Source organism: Lolium rigidum, chromosome 1, assembly GCF_022539505.1.
Source record: "Lolium rigidum isolate FL_2022 chromosome 1, APGP_CSIRO_Lrig_0.1, whole genome shotgun sequence".
Classification (NCBI taxonomy): Eukaryota; Viridiplantae; Streptophyta; class Magnoliopsida; order Poales; family Poaceae; genus Lolium; species Lolium rigidum.
This window is the reverse complement of record NC_061508.1, coordinates 347,871,718-347,886,827: the sequence shown is the minus strand read 5'-3', so window position 1 is coordinate 347,886,827 and position 15,110 is coordinate 347,871,718. Positions and strand designations below refer to the sequence as shown.

Below are 15,110 nucleotides of genomic sequence, written 5' to 3'. Positions count from 1 at the left end.
GTGTCCCAGGAGTGTGCACAACAGCATGTTGACACGTGTAAAGCTATATCATGCATTGATTCAAGTGTTGACACACGTAAAGCAATATCTCACATTGATTCACGACATTAAAGTTTGGCATGTAGCTCAGCCACGGGGCAAACTAGTCCTAAGAGAGTCCGACCAGGCCCAGATTTGGCCCGCAAAGACCACCGCCGCGTTGCAACAAGCTGGCTGCCGGAATCGCAACCCCAACCCTGGCCACTTCACCTCCACCTGCAGGTCAAACGGAGAAGGGTAGAGCCAGCCGCACCTGACCCAGATTAGGCCAAAAGGGGCCCAGATCTGGGCCGAACAAACTTGGTCGGCAGTCGGCACTACCATGACGCCTCCTATCATTGACTGTCATGCGCCGCCTTGCAGCCCCCAGCCGCACCGCCGCATCGCCACCGTCCGGCCGCTGCCGAACCTCCGCCACCTTAGTCGCACCGTTGCCAGCATAGGGTGACCCCGCGTCGCCGGCCTCGCGCGCGGGTAAAGGCTGGTCCGCTGCCACCGGCAACCGCCGTGCAAAGGCCTGCGTCGACGGTGGCGAGGGGGAAGGAGAGGGTGGGAGGGGACCTGGAGGTGGTCGGTATCCTCCCCCCCCCCCCCCGCGGGGATGGGAATGGGTCGAAGCGTTTTCACTATCGAGAAGGACGGGCTCAAAAGAAAGGAAAAAGTCAAAGACTGGACTCGTGCAAGATCTTGTTGCAAAATATGGCGACTAGTTTCTTTGCCAGGTTGGCAAAATCTAACAATGAATCAAACACTGCTAGAAGATGGTAGAAATGATAGAAAGGTCGACCTTTTTCTCGCTCCACACCCCCCCAAGTCTCGTGGATCACCATTTTTAGCATTGTAAAATACAAATGAAAATGATAGAAAGTTTAAAATTAAATATCCTTTCAGATGTAGGTAGGTTAGGTGATCTAGTTATTATGAAAAATAACAAACATGAATTTTGACTTATTTTTCAAAAAAAATTGTATTTTTGATAAATGTAATAACTTTTGCACACAAACTTGAAAAAATGTTTAATATACGAAAATGTATCTACGATGAAAAGTTACATCCAAATTCAAATGGCAATATTTAGATTCCCAAACTGCCAAATGGAAATATGAAAAAAATAGATTTTAGGTTTTGCCAAAAATATATAAAAAATTAGAAAAATTATAGTTATTTATTTATTCAAGATTATTATTACTTCATTTTTATAAAAATAATTAAATAATAATAATATAGAATTTTAAAAACAATTAAATAATTTTATTTTTGTCTTTTTTATTTAATATGGAATAATTAATATCAGTAAATGACAATTTGGCAAACAATATGTCTAAATTGATTAGAAAAATGAGAGGAATACAAATATGACATCCATATCATATTTTGAACCTACAAAGTTAATTTACCCAAAAAATCATGAGCATTAGATCAAGTACCTCTAGTTTAAATCATGAGCAACAATACTGAAACGACATGTCTTGGCATCTTGTGTCGTCGCTAACAAAGTGAAAACCTATGGGGGTGTGTCGCACCATCTCACTCCTAGAGAGCCTCCTTGAATACGATGCATCATCTTCTTGCACGGATCTCAAAGTTCCCGCATATCCCGTTGTACTTGTGGCTGCAGGTACTTGTACGCCTTCGTGTACGAGCAAAATGAGAAAACTCGTTTCATCGGCGTATCCAACCTCTGGCGACAATAATCTCACTTTCTATCTGTCAGTACCATATAAAGAATGCCAACGTCCTGAGTAGGGGCCAGCCATTACAAACAAGTAGTTAAAAAGAAAAATAAAAACTGTAGATATTATTTGCTAATCCGCGCGCCGCGCCGTCGCCAAGCGTCTTAAGTCTTAAGTCTTAAGTCTTAAGTCTTAAGTCGCGAATATTCACGCGAGCGCACGCGCTATACAGGTGTGGGTGTAGTCCTATGGGTGCTTCTACCATTTTACATATCAAAAAGAGCTCACCTTATAAGTTGGTCCAAACTTTCTTCCCTTAGCAATGTGGGACTAAAGTTTGGTGGTGGTACTAGACTTCTTATAATTTTGATAATGGGCTACCCTACCAGGAATGGGCCTCTTTGAAGAACGGAGTCTCTCCCTGTATGTCATTTGGGCCAAATCCGTGATTGACTTACATCTGTACATGCAGTCTATGTGCATTCAGTGCATGCATGGAATTACTCTCATGCACACTTCCCATGAAGTAGATGTAGGAGAGGGATATGTTCGTCAAGTAAACTTTTTTTTTCGTCAATTCATATTATTTTCTATAAATACTGGTTGTTGCCAAAACGAGCATCAGCCGCCTATGTTTTTCTCTATAAATACTCCACTTCACACATCTCTTTCTCTGCCATGGTTCTCCATAAACAAATAGATTGGAACTTAGTTGAAGAAGATTAGACTTAATTGTTGTCGATCGATCTTGGTGGAAAGGGGCAAGGAGAACCCGGGCAAGAGGATGGCATGCCCACAAGCAACTAGACATTCACTCAAACGATGTCGACACAACTGCCGACAGTAGCAAAGGGTCACGGAAGCATACACATGCGATCGGCTTGGGCTCACCAGTAGCTAGAAGCCCAGCGAGCATTCATATTGCGTAGTTGAACCCAGAAAGCCGTCTCCATGCATGAGTGGCGAAGCCGGGTGTGCCATACCAGACCGCGGCCGAGACAATCGGGGCGAGCTCAGGTGCGGGGGAACTAGTCACACCCTACTGAAGTCAGTGTGCGACAACAGGGTTCGCGCCCTGAGGTTGGTCGTCGACATCCTCCTCCTCCATGCCGCCGGCCTCAGCGAACGATACACCGGGCCTCGAGCGATGGGCACGACACACTCGCCACGCTGACCACAATGCCAACTGAAACAACCTTTACCCATGTTAGGTGTAAATGTCGTTGGCTTGTTAGCTTTAATATTCATTCATGTATCTGCATTTAGTTTGTATTTTTCTTTGCATGGAGCTAGGTGTGTTCTCATAGTAGTATGTTATATTTTGGCATGTAGTTACGTGAGATGCGTACGAAGCATGTAGAGTTTCCACTGCATGCAGAGAAAGATGCTGGAGTGGTCATGCGATGCGACTCAGGTGTCGAGATGTCGAGCTGCCGTGTGATGTGGCATGCAAGATGAGATGCCATGGCCATGTGATGCGGTGCTGCATGAAGAGCTGGAGCAGAACGTATTAGTGGCCACTGGCCTGTGTGGTGTGTGACTGCCTAGTGGAGTAAGTGGGTGAGTTGTGGCAGCCAACACCAAAACAATTGTCTCTTGTGTTGCCTGAGCGGGTTGTGAGAAGCAGCTGAAGGTTCAAGAAAAGGAGCCGATATGGCAGCTCCAACCTAGTCAACGTCTCGGGCGATTGGTCGAGTGATCACTTCTTTCTTACTAGACACCATGCAGCACGTCCATACGCCACGTATGGACGTGGGTTTCCAAGCTATGCAAGTGGTGCTGCCTCCGTTCTCAAATAAGTGAACGTTTAGATTTAAAATTTGTTCAAAAAAGGGTGTATTTCTCTTTTTTCAATGCACTTTAAAATATGAAAAAATGCGAAATCAAGACCAATAAAATTTAGCAAATTATGGTATTCTTGTTTTCTACATGCACTTACCTCATTGGATGTGGGAAAATTAAAGAGGTGAGAGATGATGTGTGATATTTTCCAATGCAAAATCCTTAATATGTCTTGAAAAATCCAGATGTACACTCTTTTGAAGACGGAGGGAGTAATACTAAACAAATCGTAGATCCTTGATGACTAAGTTTGTTCTTATGTGGGCCTTCTAATGCACTGCCACTTCTAGGGTTTACAGGGGTATTACGTATTTCGAAAAAATTGACTACTAATATAGTCAAACAAATATAAGATAGCTCAGTTCTTTTGAATATGAATTCAACGCTATAATTTTTATGGCATATATCTCATATTTTGTTAACCAAATTTACAGTAAAACTTCTTTCTTGGAAAGCGTAATACCCTATAAACAGGTATGGAGGTAGTAGCATGGGCGACACATGGTAGTGATAATGCACAAACAAGTCAAGCGCCATCTTGCCGCTAGGTTGATCCTCTAGTCTTTATTGCATACAACTATTAAAAACTTGAACATTGGAGATTACAGTAGCTAATTCCAAACAGTTAGAAGACAATTATTTTCACCTACATGACATTTAATTAATAGCTCCAAAATCCGGGTTACTACAAAATAAAGACGTGTGTGATTCACTACATGTGTTGTGTTAAGAGTACTAAGCCGTGGTCGATCAAGTGTTCGTGTTCGTGAAGCTACTCCAAAAACGCTCCTGAGCAAGTGGGATGTTGGTGACAGTGTGAGGAGTATACTGCCGGGTGAAGCGATGAAACGAAACCAATGCCAGTAAACATGTTGTATGCACGCATGTTCATGACATGATTTTCTAATTGGGTGACATCTCATACGCAATACACAATGCACAAAGAGGATTATCCGATGGTGGTACCTAGTGAAGCACCTTAATTACATATGTGAGTGCTCATAATTATTATTAGGACCAAAATCATGCAACAAAGTGTAGTGTGCGAGATCAACTTCTAAGAACATGAAAATATAATACATGGCATGCCGAGATAACCTACAATTTAATCACTCGATGGATTTCCTCCGTTGACATGATCCCTGAGGATCCGCGGTGGCAAGATAGCACGTGGAATAACGGGCATCACTCCGTGTTTCATGCATAAAATAACGATGTGCAACGTGAGCAAGGCCCCTAAGGTGATAGATAATAGGTAGTAACACGCGTCAACGAGACGACACATGGGCTGATGTGTAATACTCTATTCATCGTCCCAAACAAGTACATTTTTTTATTTTTTTTTGTTCCCGAGAACCTTCTAGCACCAACGCTATTTGGGGCGCGAGGGCGTCGATAATCTAACAATACATGATGCAATAATAAGATATAGAACAAGATGGATCAACAAATAGATACACTATGATGCATTATGAAATAGACATCACTAAATGGACGTAGATCATACCCAATCCACCATCGTCTTGCCGCTCTCCTTCCGGCCCTTAATTTTCTCATAGTAGCCATGGAACTTGCTACACGCTGCCTTGATGATGTTCCAACGATGGGAGAGGGCGCACTCGTTCCGGATCATGTTGATGGTGGCGTACTCATCATAGTTCTTCTTCTCATTGAATGAATCGAGGATGCGCTTGTAGTACTTGTCGGAGGATTGGTTGGCGCCGGTGATGGGGCAAAAGCTCACTTGCTTCCACGCGTCGATGAGACATTCATCCTCCAAAAACCTCCACCTAGGACCACGAGTGACACTGGTCCGCTTGTTCGTCGTCGTCGTGGCCACGCCGGTGTCGGCGTCAATCAGCTCCTCCTGGACCTCCTCATCACCTTTGTCCTCCTCGGCCTTTTCTTCATACCTTCGTAGGCGTGGCCACGTATGAAGCCGGTGAGGATCTCGTCCCCGGCAGCAATCTACGCAACAAGTTACCTACTTTGAGTCACCGGCGGTGTCTACGATGCACATAACACATAAAAAGTAAGGAAACTCACCTCATCCTCTCCCATGGACACGCTGGACGTGCTGCCGAACACCTAGTGGGCGCTCCTGCTCTCGTCGGTGAAGAGGTGGCGGGGAAGGCTGGTGCCCCCTGTCACGTGCCCGTCGGTGCTTCCCGGGCGACGTAGGTCAGGCGACGAGTTCAGGTCCACGCCCAAGCGAAAGGCGTTGCTGCCCCTTGGCGCCGAATCCGGCGAGAACGGTGCGTTGGGGTCGAAGGTCATGTCGCTGTCGGCGCACTCGGGGGAGTAGCGGGTGCGGCCGTCCATCTGCGACAGCCGCATCTGCGAGAGCGACGGCCTATCTGCGTAGTACCCCGTGTAGTACCCCAGTGTCGACGGTGAGCTCGAGAAGTTACCCTTCGAGCTCGACTACTGGCTCCCTTTGGGCTGGCCGCCGCCCAAGCTGAGGCACACTTCCGCAGCAGACGCCGCTTTCACGGCTTCAAGAGCTGCGAGGCAGCGCCTCCTGCGGTCGGCCGTCGTAAAGGAGCAGCGGCGTTTCTCGTCCTCCCACGTCTCCTGCGACATGTTCGCCGGCTTCTCCTTCGGCGCCACGTTGCGCGGCTTCGGTGGCGCCTTCCTTGGCGCCTTCGCTGCCTTCGCCGGAGCCTTTCTCTTCGGTGGCATGGCGGCGGCGAGGGTTTTTCGGATTGGAGGCTGGATGGGAGATGGAGCGGCGGGCGGGAGAAATGAGCGGCGGAGGGGATGGGATTTTGGTGGAAAAGATGTATACTTTTGGGATGCAGGCGGCTCCCACGCCCAAAAAAAATCGTCTAGCGAGGCGCCGGCGCGCCCGATTCGCTGTCGGCACGGGGTTGCATGCGCTTCTATTCGCGCCCTTCGCGGAGGGGCCGGCACGGGGTTGCCTGCGCTTCTATTGGGCTCGAAAAGCGCCGGCGCTTTTTGGAACGCGCCGGTGTGAGCCTATTTTCGCTATCGGCCCCAAAACGCTATCCGGGCCGCCATGGGGCGCGCCTGTGGAGATGCTCTTACCTACAAAATTTCGGGCGGCAAACCATAGAATTCTTGAGTGTTATAACTTATAACCATGTCAGAATTGGACGGAAAACTGACGGTTTTTTTTGGGTGGCAATTAAAACTGCCAACACACAAAAAAATGGGAGGGAAAATGCAAAACGATAAAAGTGTGATAAAGCTCTAGGAAACGGCGAGAAAACTACGAAATCTACAGACAACCAGGAAGACAGGCACCCCTTGCACAACCATTTGGGATGTCCTTAGAGCATCGCTTTTTTGCTCGGGCGATGTAACCGGTTAGGTATAATGCTAGGTAACTAGATGATCGAAAATATGAGTGATGGCTTTCATCTAATTGATCCCTACGAATGCACTGCCATCTAATAAAAAAAAGTATAGCTTTGCGATAACAAAAAAAAAATAAGCAGAAAATGGTGAGTAAGCAAAGAAGAGCAAATAAGATGCATTGCATCAACTCCATGGTGTCCATCTCTTTGCAACAATGTGGACAAGCTATCGAAAAGTTGCAACGGAGCCTTCCCCACAGGATGCTTATCTTCGCCTCGCTGGGAGAAGATGAACTGCATCAACACCGTGGTGTCACCTCTTTGCAACGTCACACCACCATAGACGTCACAACCGTGGCAACGTTCTCGTATGGCCAAATTTGTCACATGCCAATTAATTGAGGTGCAATTGCCTGCCTACTTTGGATAGGGATACGTGCATGCATACATGGTCACATGCTACATGAACCAAAGGTATCTCTCATATGCCTCAAAATGCCTTATGTTATTTTTCTCGGGGCCCGCAAGTTTGACTAGACCAAAAGTAGCATTTTTTCAAAATTGATGAGGCTTTTTAGGAATCAATGAATGGGTTACGCAATCCCTATGACTCCATCTGCCTATCTCGTTTCAATGTCATTATTTTATCCTCGCGCGTCCGCCAGGACCATATTTCGTGCCTAGGGATGGCGACCGCCTATCATTGCATGTGCCATTATTGTGACGTGTCCTTATTTCATGCAGGAATGTAGCTAGCTACTCACCGTGACTCTATGAGCCCATTTCAAGTTACATGCTCCAATATCGCATGAACGTGATTTCATGTGTCATCTCGGTGTCGTGCCCATGTTCTGGGGTTTTAGGTTTGTTTCAAGATTCCTTGGTCTTCCCATCTTTTCTTGTGAGGCTATGTCTGGCACACCGTCATAGTTTTGAAATGGTTTGGTGTGGTTTAGACCGTTTATTTAGAGCATCTCTAACATAACAGAGCCCATAAATGCACAAACTGAAAAGCGTGAGTTCACTCTTCTGGAAAAGGTTTTTCGAGCCAATTCGGGGGTGGCGCAGAACAGTACCTGTATTCAGAACCGAAAAAATTGAAATTTAAATCTAGCCGGAGAATTGTTCATCGCAAACAAGTTCATAAACTGAAACTGAAAGTTCATAGTTGCGTAATTTACATTACGATGGCAAAATAGACATCACATATAAGATGTTCCTCCACCGCGCGACCTAACGGCGACTAAAATTTGGCCCTACCGGGGCCTCTACGCGCAGAGGACGACAGCGATGGCGACCTAGTTGGCGTCGAGGTCGACGACCTCCTTTTTCACACGGTAGCCTCCATCTGCGCCGCCTCGTACGCGCGCACCTGCCGGACGCCGTCCGCCTACTAGCGGCGGAAGCGCGCACCTCCGCCTTCGAAATGACGGCGACCTGCTGGATCGTCGTCGCCTTCTCATCTTAGTTGAGGACGTAGTCCCTGACACGCCTTCCCTTGCCCCTATTGGCGTAGCGGGCGAGCTTCCCCGGCGGCGTCAGGCCCCAATTAGTCCACCATCACGCGCTCCGCTTCCGCGCGCCCTCGGAGCGGTTCCACTTCCGCCGCTCCGCCTCCGAGCAGAAGATGGGGGCGCGGCGGTGAGTTGTTGCCGCAATCCGGCCGCCTCCCCTCCAGCAGCTGCCGACGCCAGCCATGCGGTCGCGGTGGAGCTCGCGGAAGAGCGGATGCGGCGGCGGCTTGGCTCGGATTGCTCATCGAAAGTGGAAGCGGCAGACAGCAGAGCGGCGGAGGGGAGTAGGGTTTTGGAATCGAGCTCCCCTCCGCGGCCTGTATAAATAGGGGCCACGTACTCATCGTCTGATCGTACGTCCACAGCGACGGCTTCTGAGTCGAAGAGATGGTCGTCGGCCGCCAAGCAGAACGCCAAGAGCTCATCGGTCGTCGCACCAGCCACAAGCCCGCATCCTCCTCACAACACCCCTCCCGGCCACGGATACCGCGACGACAACGTCGGCATTCGAGAAAAAGAAACGACCGTGGTTCGTCGATGAGAAGAAACGATGGCTTTCCACCGAGGAGAATGTGTCGGCGCCACCAGGCACCGCCAACCTTCAGTGCGAGGCATCTCCATCTTCATTGCAGCCTTGGCGCCAGCGCCTTCGGCCGCCACCGTTGCGTGGGGCTGATGCGGGGGATTCTCTGGCTCTGCGATTGATTTAGAATGACGGTTTGGACGGGTTTGTCGGTTCCAGCCCGTCCTCAACCCAGCTAAACGTATTTGCCTCTCGGGTTGACTCTGGAAACCACTGAAACCGTAATAAATCGTTCATCTAGTCTTGTGCAGGTTGGGCCACTGGTTTAGCCGCTTTGAACCCAAACCATGAACGGGGTTCCCGCCAGCAAGTAGAGCACGACGTACTCCCTCCGTCGACCAAAGAGGATGTAGCGTGAAATTTGAATGTAAAAATCTCAAAACAGGTGGCAGAAAGGTGAGAATAATTGATGTAGTTGTTTGCACGACTGACTTTCTCTCTCTTATTCATGTGCGTCCGGTATGTCGTGTCTCTCTTCTCACAAACCATACCATCACTGCTTTACTCGTTGAGCCTCCTCGTCCTCTTCCATCCCACGAGAAAACATCCCATCCGTGGCCACCTTCTTCCTTCCCAAGTTCCCATGGAGTCTCAACCTGTGACCCACTTCTATAAGCCCATAATGAGTTTGACGATGGCTTAGTCGACAGCTCCGCTGGCGTCGTTTCTGGCTTGGACCCGGCTGCTCTTGCCGTCGAGCCGACGTACGTGCCGGATACATACGCCGTCAGCTCCGATGATGTCTCGGACCCGGTTCCCTTCGCCAGCACCCATCGGTACGTGGAAGAACTGCCATCAACGTTGTGGGAGGCGGCGCCGTCGATGGCGCGCGTGACCTAGTCCTCCACGTAAGTACTCGAAATGGGGGATGCCCCTATCTGCACCGATACCGCCTTTGTCACTCCGTAGCTCAACCTGCCAAAAGTTGTCCCCCAAATTCATCTTGAATACAGTCCGTTGCTGCTATCTGGTCCATTGATTAGGACACAGTGGGCTGGTTGATCTTCAATTACTCGTTCGACAGCAGTTGACTTACAGACCCAAAAAATCAATGGAAACAAGTCAACAACTACCGCTCGTACTCCTATAATTGTGGAAACGTAAAAATCTACCCGTACAAATTTATGAAAAGAACTACCTACATCATGGCAAGAATAAAATCCCTCCGAAGATTATGGCAATGATCAGCGTTCACCTTACTCGCGGTATGGCCATAGTTCGCATGTCCCATGCCCGTCGTTTTCACATCCTCCGTCGTGCTCCCGGCCAGAGCCGCGTCCAGCTCCAGCATGCCCATGACGGCCGAAACGGCCTCTGACTTCACCGCGGCCGGCGAAGCTTCGAGGCTCGACCAGTCCAGTCATATCTCGACCCTGACCATGGCTGTCGGCACCACGCTCACGTCCACCTCGACCACGGTGGCCGGCGCCGCTGCCACTGCCAGGGCCACCACTTCCTCACCGCGCCCGGAGAATGTACACCGCGGCCAGCTCCAACGAGGGGGTCGCCGACGTCTGCATGCCCCTCTCCCGCACCTCCGACATCTTTATCTGTGTCAAAATCATCATCTTCCTGGTCTGAACTGCTATCCAGAACATGTGCAGGCAAAATAAAATCATCCCCAAGCATGGTGAGATTGGACTGGATCATGAACTGGAACGTGTGAACGCGAGTACTAGCCGTGTCTGTTCATCTGCTTTTTTATGCAGCCCTTGCATGATCTGAGCGGCAGCCTTCGAACAGTTTGAATCCAGCGCCATCCGACGCCCAATTCCTTGTCTCCGTTTGATATCGGCGTCATTTTTTTTTAGCTCCGTGCTAGTTTCTCTAATGGCGATCCGGGAGAGCTCGCCATGGCAAATGAATGCTGGTGCATGCGCCATGCAATGCCAAGTGGGGAATCGATATAGCCATGCAAAAGAGAGAGCATGAGCTCTATCAAAGAGAAGAGGTGAGGCGAGGGAGGACCCAAGGAGATACAGACGAAACGAAACGAAAATAAGGTACGCGTTTAGATACGGAATAGAGTGTTTTGGTCCAAATCACACACAAATCTTGTTTTGCCTTAGCCCACGAGAATTTTCTGTACCTAGTTAGCTAGGTGCTACCCAGAGGTGGCCTGTCACATGCAGGTCGATTCTGGCCCATTACAAGGGGTAAGTGGCAGTTAATTAGTCAAATTCTCAGAAAATTTCAGCACAACCACCCATGTTTTGGGGATAATCAGATCATAATCCAAACAATAATCAATAAAAGTGCAACAGCACAACCGAACTCCATCAAAGTCTGGAGCATCACCAGAAGGACGTTTACATTGTGGACTACCACCTGACATCCCAGATTTAAAGTCATAAATAAAGTCCAGAACCAATACAATAACCCAGGTATTCAGTTGGTTTTGCAAGCAAAAGGAGTTTAGCTTCTGCTTCATGTTCTTCCACCCTCCAGGCTTCGATGCTACCATGAAGCCTTGTAAAACTTGCATCTGAGAAACATCAATAAAATCAGTAGTAGAAAGGAATTTATCACATGTCCAAGCGAGTTCAAAGGAAGCAAGATAAAGGATGATAGCTCCTCTAACAATCTTTGCTAGAACTTATCTCATGCATACAATGCACTTCACACACACACACATTTGATAGAAATGAACATGGACATGGAAGTGTAAATCTGGTCCTTGCAACAATCAAGATAACCATCAAAGCAACTAATATAAACATGCTGATGGACATGCACAGTGCAAAGGAACAGGCTGTGATTTGATTTACTCCTTAATCCAAAACAACAACCAAAGAATTAACTTACAACAGCACTTAATAAAGCCATGACCAAGTACTAATCAAATAGCCAACACAGGTGGACCAAAACAGTGATGTCATTGGCTACATTGGAACCAGTAAGTTACCTAAACACATGGAGTCAAACAAGAAGGCCATCACGGTAGGAGAGGGCGGACGCCGGCAGCAGCTCCAATGGACAGCACCACCAACACGCATCATCTTGGTCTTCTCGTGTCTAAAGCCCCTGCAAAGAGAATTGGGCAACAACCATGAGAACATGTTTGGCGGTCTCGCATTCAGCAAAGTACGGAAGAAAAGAGGTGCAGTATTCAACCTTCGTCTAACTTGGCCAATTATCTCATGTGCCTTCGCACCGTACCCAGAGTCCGCGTCACTCTGTGAGGAGAAGTAAAAGTCAAACAAGCATGTTTAACATCATTGAGAAATGAACATGGACATGGACATGTAAATCTGATCCTTGCAACCATAAAGATAACCAAGATATCACAATTGTATCAAAGCAACTAATATAAACATGTGGATGGACATGTACAGTGGAAAGGAACATGCTGTGATTTGATTTACTCAATCCAAAACATCAGCCAAAGAATTAACTTACAACATCACTTAATAAAGCCATGACCAAGTTACTGATCAAATAGCCAACACAGGTGGACCTAAACACTGACGTTATTGGCTACATTGGAACCAGTAACTCACCTAAACACATGAGTCGAAGAAAAGAGAGGCCACCATCAAAGGAGGCAAGGGCCGCAGACCTTAGTGGACACCAGCAGCAGCTCCAGTGGACACCAGCAGCAGCTCCAGTGGACACCACCAACACGCTTCATCTTGGTCTTCTCGTGTCTGAAGACCCTGCAAAGAGAATTGGGCAACAACCATGAGAACATGTTTGGCGGTCTCGCATTCAGCAAAGTACGGAAGAAAAGAGATCAAGTATCCAACCTTCCTCTAACTTGGCCACTTATCTCATGTGCCTTCGCGCCGTACCCAGAGTCCGCATCACCCTGTGAGGAGAAGTAAAAGTCAAACAAGCAAGTTTATGGACGGAAGGAGTAGAATTTATCTCAAACATAGAATGCACTTCACATATACATTTGCTAGAAATGTACATGGACATGGACATGTGAATCCGATGCTTGCAACAACAAAGATAATCAAAGATGTCACAATTGCATCAAAGTAACTAATATAAACATGCTGATGGACATGTACAGTGCAAAGGAAAACATGCTGTTATTTGATTTACTCCTTAATCCTGGACATCAACCAAAGAATTAACTTAAGCCGGCACTTATTAGTGCCATGACCAAGTACTAATTAAACAGCCAACACAGCTGGACCTAAACAGTGACGTCATTGGCTTGATTGGAACCAGAAACTTACCGCCTAAACACATGGAGTCGAAGAAGAAGGCCATCACGGTAGGAGAGGTCACAGTCAAAGAAGGCAATGGCAGCAGGCCTTAGTGGACGCCGGCAGCAGCTCCAGTGGACAGCCACCACCAACACACTTCATCTTGGTATTCTCATGTCTAAAGCCCCTGCATAGAGAATTTGGCAACAGCCATGAGAACATGTTTGGTGGTCTCGCATTCAGCAAAGGAAGAAAAGAGATCAAGTATCCAATCTTCCTCTAACTTGGCCAATTTTATCATGTGCCTTCGCACCGTACCCGGAGTCCGTATCACCCTGTGATGAGAAGTAAGAGTTAAACAAGCAAGTTTGACATCATTGAGAAATGTTCAAATTACCCCAGCATATGATCAGTAAAAAAATCAAACAGGTAGCTTCTAACAGCAATTACCTTGGTCCAGTATGAATTATCCAGCAGTCTTTTGTCAGCAAATCTAACAGCATCCGGCTACACCCAATGGTATGCAACCACATGTTTAGGCTGCAGTGAATGATCATGACAGTAATAATAAGGATCTTGCCAATTCTCGGAATATACATACTCATTATTTGCGGAATGCAGAAAAATCCTCATCAGAACTAAGTGCTAAAATGAGTTCATGGAAAATGTAGGTGTATAGCTACACACCCCAGCAGCAGATCGAGAAATTGGTCTCGCCTGCTGACAGTGGCGAGGATCAACAGGAAGAAAAGTATGAGGCCACGTGAGGAAGCCATGGGCCAGGAACGTAATAGTCCATGTTGAGGTGCAGCTCGGCGAAACAGGGAGCCGCGGAAGCAATGAGCTCCTTTATGTCAACCTTGAAGCTTTATTGTACCTTCAAATAATTCATGTGTGAAGTCCCAGTTAGGCTACACTCTGCTGATCACACAAGAGAAGTAAAAAAAAGAGTACCAATTATACAAACCTGACTTGGAACATCAGAAGTTCAGAACTAGAGGAAGAAGAATCAAATGTTATTGCAAGCCCCTTGGTACCAAAACGTCCAGCCATTCCAACCTGTGGAGGTTAATATGTTAGATTTGGCTAATGAAAATTATTAGCCAGATCTAATAACACTAACCACAACTCGTAGGACAAAGTTATAATTACCCGATCAGCACAATCAGGCATGTTATAGTTTAAGACAATATGCGCCTACATCTGGCTGTCACTCACAAGACGAGTCGCCATCTTGGCGTCAGATATCTACAGGCAAAAAAGAGATGTCAACACAGTAACTACAAAGTAAGGAAATCTGACCAAATAAGCAACGGTTCAAAGAAAATGAAACCATCAGGGCAAACTAGAAACGCTAATAGCAGCTATACCATGTTCTAAATTGCCCAGGGATCAACTATACAGACGATACAATGGAAATCTAAACTAAAAGAAAAGCTGAACTTGAATCAATCTAGATAGGAGCTACACTGCATGAAGGAGGAGCAGGGAAATCGCCGCGGCTGTGGCACCACGGAGAACATAGAAAACGAAGGAGGGAAAGTGAGGAGGTTCACCGGAGAGTTTTGGTGTTTGTACACGTCACCACGGCAACACCAATGTTGCGGCGGTCTCTTTGCCGACCAGGTAGTTGAAGTCCAGCAGCATTTGCATGGCCAGAATGGCCGGGTCACACCAGACCTAATCGCTGACCAGTTGGGAGCAGCTGTAGGCGGCCAGGACTCACTCGGATGCTGCATAAATACACAAGGATATCAACCAGTGAGTTGGTGCTGGTAGGCACAAGGGAGCAGATGCAGTAACACAAGTAACATTTTGTCTGTGTATAGTAGTAGCAGAAGCAATGAATGTGTGCTTGCCTCCGTATATGACTTACATGGTTGCAGAGTTTGGATTCAGCTGGACTTGTTCCAGTGAGCTAACCTGAAGAAAAAAGTAGACCCAGATTAGAAAACAAAACAGGGTTGTATCTCAACCTGTGG

General features: G+C 47.3%; 2 long non-coding RNA genes across 2 annotated transcripts; both read right to left on the bottom strand.

Annotated features, from left to right (window-relative positions):
- Positions 1 to 11,348: 11,348 nt before the first annotated feature.
- Positions 11,349 to 12,149, bottom strand: LOC124684553. The gene is made up of 3 exons (XR_006997062.1): positions 12,086 to 12,149; positions 11,877 to 11,995; positions 11,349 to 11,456 (listed from the first exon to the last, which is right to left on the bottom strand). It is a non-coding gene; the product is annotated as an uncharacterized LOC124684553 (long non-coding RNA).
- A 1,702-nt stretch (positions 12,150 to 13,851) lies between these two features.
- On the bottom strand, positions 13,852 to 15,047 carry LOC124684552. Its single transcript, XR_006997061.1, has 5 exons — positions 15,005 to 15,047; positions 14,685 to 14,861; positions 14,281 to 14,376; positions 14,096 to 14,187; positions 13,852 to 14,005 (listed from the first exon to the last, which is right to left on the bottom strand). It is a non-coding gene; the product is annotated as an uncharacterized LOC124684552 (long non-coding RNA).
- Positions 15,048 to 15,110: the final 63 nt, after the last annotated feature.